We start from the raw sequence: 6,000 nt of genomic DNA, 5'->3' as shown, positions 1-6,000 counted from the left end.
TAATAGTCTGCTTTTTTTTAATGGCTAAAATTTGGCCTCAGTTATGTTTTGTAATTACAGAGCCTTGAGTTCTGGCTATGAGGGTTAGTTTCATTCATCAAATATTTATTGAGTGCCTACTGTGGATAAGGCATCAAGCTAAGTGCTTCAGGGCATACAAAAGTGAATTAGTTGTAATAATAGTTATGCCAATGTCCAATGCGATGATAGTCTTTACAATATCAAATAGCTAATTGATGAAATAATGTTTGCCACCATGGTTAGTAAATTTTAAACAGCAAGTTTTACCAGTGTTATATTGACTGTATTCAAAAGCAAGTCATTTTTCTGAACATTTATACCTACTTGTCATCTACCTCCTTTGTAATCTCTCATACCCCCAACAATTGGCAGCTTAAAAATCTTTGCCTTTCTTCCTCATTCAGTAATTTAGATCTCGGATAGGTACTTTCTCTCCCCTATTTCTCACTGACTTTTCACTCCACAGGGTTGTTTTTCATTTCAGACTTGCTTTTCTAAAGTTATTTTCTTTGTTTTTTGGAGAGGTGTTTTTTTTTTGGTAACAGTTTTATTGAGTTATTATTCTCATACCATATAATTCATCCATTGAAAAATGTACAAATCAGTAGTTTTTAATATATATACAGAGTAATACAACCATTGCCAAAAATAATTTGGAACATTTTCATTGCCCCATAAAGAAATGCTATACACTCACAACCTTTCCATCTCTCTTTCTTTAATATATTTTATTGATTATGCTATTACAGTTGTCACATTTTTCTTCTCTTTATTCCCCTCTGCTCTGTACCCCCCTCCCACCCACATTACCACCCCTCCCACCTGCATTAACCCCCGCTTAGTTCATGTCTATGGGTCATACACATAAGTTCTTTGGCTTCTCCATTTCCTCTGCTATTCTGAACTTGCCCCTATTTTGTACCTACCATTTAACTTTCCATTTCTCTTTAACCTTAGATTACTTTCTCTCTCTTTTTATTCTCCTATTATAAACATTTCATATAAATAAAATCATATAATATGTGGTTTTTTGTGGCTGGCCTCTTGACTTCACATAATGTTTATCCCTGTTGTAGCATATACATCAGTACTTTATCCCTTTTTATGGCTGGATAATATTCCATTGTATAAATGCTACATTTTATCCATTCAACATTTGATGAACATTTGGATTGTTTTCACCTTTTGCCTATCATGAGTAATGCTTCTGTGAAAATTGTTCACAAGTTTTGGGGTAGACATATGTTTTTATTTCCCTTGGGTATACAGCTGGGGGTGGGCTTCCCTACTCAATGGTAACTGTTCAGCTCACTAAGGCCCTGCCACACTGTTTTCCTATTCCTTCTTTCTTGTAGGCATAACACCTTTTCACTCACCTACTTAAAAAGTATGCTCATTTTTGACTTGGCTATTTTCTGCTGTTCTTGGTACCCCCCAGACTTTTTCCATAATTTTCCGCTTTGCAGTAGAATCTTTTTTTTTTTTAAGACTTTATTTATTTATTTTTGGAGAGGGAAGGGAAGGAGATAGAGAGAGAGAGAAACATCAGTGTGCGGTTGCTGGGGGCCGTGGCCTGCAACCCAGGCATGTGGCCTGACTGGGAATCGAACCTGCGACACTTTGGTTCACAGCCCGTGCTCAATCCACTGAGCTACGCCAGCCAGGGCTACAGTAGAATTTTTGTTTCCCAGTTTGCAGTAGACTCCGTCATCCATTGGTAACAGTTGTGCCATTTTCCTTCTCCCTCTCTCCCTTAGGCTTTCTCTTCCTCTCTTTGCCCCTCCCAGCACATCTTTATACTTTCCCCAAACTCTTCCACACCACTTCTTGTTTTCTAAGATTATATCTATAAAATATTTGTTGGAAAAATCGTATTTTTCAGTTTGTTCCATTGCCCGACCGTGAGATTTTCTTAACCCAAGTAAGCATATTTATTTAAGAATATCCAAAATTAAGAAGCTAAGAGGAACATCATGATAGCCAGTGGATTCTTTCAGAAGCTTACTCTGAACAGTCTTAATGTTGTAAGAAATAAAGTATCCTCTATTTGCTTTCCAAATTCTTATTAATAATATCATGGTACAGCTCCCAAATCAAGTGTCCCAGCCCTAAGTAGGTTCTGCCATCAGGGAAAGAATTTTGGACAACCTAAACCTGTGGGGGCTTCAGTTTCCCCGTCTATCAAGTGAGAGGAGCTTTTCCTAACTATTCTCTCCACAATCTTCTGCACATCTACAACAGTGCATATGTCTGTCTATTTACCCTGCCCACCCCCCCCCCCCCTAAAATCAAGAGAATGACTCTGTGGCCAATCCATGAATACCAGGACATCATATTATTTAGTCAGAAGTAGTTTTTACATGTATATGAAACGGCTGTCACAGCACGACAGTATAACATACATTACATTCAAACAGCAGCTGAAATATTGCCGATTGGCACTTGCAAGAAGAGCTGCCATTTCTGTTGAGTGTCAGACGCTGCGCTAGAACTTTATATCCCTTACTTCTTTTTATTCAAACAATGCCAAGGAAGGATATAATTAGCCCAGTTTTCAAAATGCATTTAATTATATGAATTACTGTGCTTCACATTTTCTTCATTCTTAATTGGAATTTTTAAGTTGGTGCCAGAAATGGCTAGAGTACAGCTATAAATAAATGTCTTGCCTTAAATGCTTCGCATCAGATGGATTCATTTTAAAACCCGAGTCAATCATTAAACATCCATTTATAATTCTAAGAGCTTATAACATTATTATTTATGGACTTCACAAAATTTTACTTAAATAAATGGGAACTGCATGTCTTCATCATAATTTAGAAAAATTGTTCTGAGCTAAGTCACTAAACAAGCGTGAGAACCATGCATGCACAAGCGACCAGTATGACTATTGTTTCTCTTCCCTCAGGAAATCTTATCCACAGCCTTGGTCCCCTGTCCACGTGACCTGTCCCCTTTGCCATTGGAACTCGGGGGTTTTCGTCTCAGGCATTGTTTTCCTCATACACATATACTCTATACTTCTGTTTGTTCTTTTCCCCTTAGCTTTGCATGTGAGTCAAAAGAATCCATGAAAATTTAAGTGATCTTGTTTGACCTTTCCAACTTCTCACTCCTGATTACTTATCCTCTCTTTAAATCTCTCCATTTTTTTGATAGCTACTTACATTTTAATAATAATGCTGCATTTGACTTTTTAAAAAGGAAAACTTGCAGATTATTTTCTGGAGTAGTTCCTTAAAGAGGTTATAAAAATATGACAGGTTTGAATTTTTACACATATTGCTTAATCTTAGTTGTGATGGTTCTTCAAATAACAGATGGGAAATGAAACTGGGTCTTTTCCAAATTCTAAGAAAATGCTTGGGAGTGCCCTTCAATTTCCACAAGTATTTTGTTATACCTAGACATTTTTTAAAATGACATTTTAGTTGACTATGAAGCTTTATGAAGCTAGTAGAAAGCCTCAGCCCTGGCTGGCGTAGCTCAGTGGATTGAGCGTGGGCTGCAAACCAAAGTGTCACAGGTTCAATTCCCAGTCAGGGTACATGCCTGGGTTGCAGGCCATGACCCCCAGCAACCGCACATTGATGTTTCTCTCTCTCTCTCTCTCTCTTTCTCCCTCCCTTCCCTCTCTAAAAATAAATAAATAAAATCTTTAAAAAAAAAGCCTCAGTAGAGCTGGGCTGTTTTTTAGTAAAAATATGCTTGTTTAAAATAAGGAAGGTAACAGTCGTCCTCCACACACTGTGGGGCCTCAGTGTGTGTGCGTAGTGGGCTGCTTAGCGAGTTGAAGGATCGCCGTTTAACGCCACATGTGAAGGTCAAAGACAAACTGGTGTGTATCCGAGAAGTGATACAGAAGAATGGAGGGTGAAAAAGGGCAATATGATCATTGATCTTCAGAGAAGGGGGCCAGTTGGCAGACCACTCCAACAGGTCAATGTTTCAAATAAGCGGGGTGCGATCAGAGAATTTCCTAAGAGAGCTATTTAAAGATGATTGCCTTATGATAGTGCATTTCTTGTCACAATGAGAACTTGAATTCCTGTTTGTCAAAGACTTCATAAGATTCTCTAATGCTGTCTTTTATTCATTCATCGGACAATTATTTATGGGACACCTACTGTATGCCAGGCATTGGGAATACAATAGAGACCAGTCAAGACACAAAGAATCTGCCATGTGTTCACATTCTGCCTGGAGAGAGAAAATCACCACGGGTTTGTGATAAGTAGGAAGGAATAGTATGAATTATGATATGATAGAGAATAATATGCAGAGATTCCTTCATATGGTTGTCTGGAGCCCTAGCCGCTTCAGACTTGCATATGTGACTACCCACCATTAGTTGAGTCAGAAGCTCCTCAAACTCAAGTTAATTTACACTTGCGCTCCTCACCTCCTTATCTAACAGTTGCTTCTCAGCTCATGATCTCCCAGCAAACAGTGCAAGTCTTTTAACCTTTTGGGTAGCCTCTTGTAAATCTTAGCTTCATCCATGACTCCTCCCTCACTATGCTTAGTGCACCGCCCTATTTCCTAAATACCTGCTCAAATCCTTCCACGTGTCATTATTGCCATTACTTGCATCCTAATCCAAATCAACACATGTGACTGCAGTAAAGCAGTGTTTGGCCTGGGCGGTTAGGTCAGTGCACCTGGGTTGGAATCTGGCTTTGTCACAAGTCGTGTAACCCTGGGCAAGTCACTGGTCCTATTTGGGCCTGTTTCTGCATCTGTAAAATGGAACAATAGTAATACCTATCTTACAGACTAGCTGTGCATTAAATGAGTTAATACTTGAAAGGACTTTAAAACAGTGTCTGATCTTTAGAAAACAATTTAGAAGTGTCACCTAATACTGTATTTCCCACTCAGAAACTGAAATGAACTTTATATATTCAAATCTGATACCTTGCTGAAAACTCTTCAGTTGGTTACTTTACCCATAAAGGCCATTGGTGACCCTCAAGCCACCTTGCCTTTTATTTCTTCTGGTCCTGCGGCCATTTGTTGTGTCCCTATTTGTCAAATGAAGGTAACATTAGTACTTACCTCATGGGATGTTGTAAGGAACCAGTTCAAAATACCTTATTCTAATTGAGTATATGCTCAATAAGTACTGGCTATAAAAATAATTGTTACTACTTTCCTCTTGTTCTTTATCGTTAGCTGTATTGGACTTCTTTCAAGTTATCAAATGTACTATGTACTTTTTCTACATAAAGTGCTTAAATTTTGCTTAAAAAGCTCCATTCCACCCTTTTCTAGATAATTTATACTCGTTTCACATTTCATCTGGTTACATTCTCATAAAAATGTTGCAGCATTAATTTGGTCCCAGCCATAAACTAAAAACTACCATCTAAATTATCTTTTGTTCCTGTAATGAAAAGGTGTGTATTGGCTCTTTACCTTGAACACTCCTTGGTTATAAAGTTACACATTGTGAGCTCACATGGAAGTGTCTATGAGCCGGTTCAAACCACTCCTCTTGTTACCTCATGTCCTGCAGCTGGGGGGAAATCTGGGAAAGCAGATAACATGGATAATGGTAGAATTTGCCATTACAGCGAACAACTGCAAAGGCTAAAATTAACATGCCTTGAACAACAAACAGTAGGATGTCGAGGGCCTGCAGAACAGAGGGAGGGAAAGGAAGTACATGTAAACTAAGTTAAATCTAGTTTGGAAAGGTAAGAAAACGTGGGTCTTCAAAAATTAAAACAAAAATGTACCGGACCTCCTTAACCTGATTCATTTTTCTTGCTTTCCTGGCACAAAGCCCAGATTTCCTTCCTCACCCTCCACCATGTTTGTTTGTTTGTTTATATATTTTTAAAAATACCACATTTGAATTCTTTTGAAAACGGACTTAATTTATGGTAAAGGACAATCAGACAGGAGTTGGTGTGGGGGGGGTGGGGGGGGCGGGTGATATTCCGGGCAGTTCAAACCCGAATGAAGATTGGG

This window comes from Phyllostomus discolor, chromosome 6 (assembly GCF_004126475.2).
Source record: "Phyllostomus discolor isolate MPI-MPIP mPhyDis1 chromosome 6, mPhyDis1.pri.v3, whole genome shotgun sequence".
Lineage (NCBI taxonomy): Eukaryota > Metazoa > Chordata > Mammalia > Chiroptera > Phyllostomidae > Phyllostomus > Phyllostomus discolor.
Note: the sequence above shows the minus strand (reverse complement) of the source record.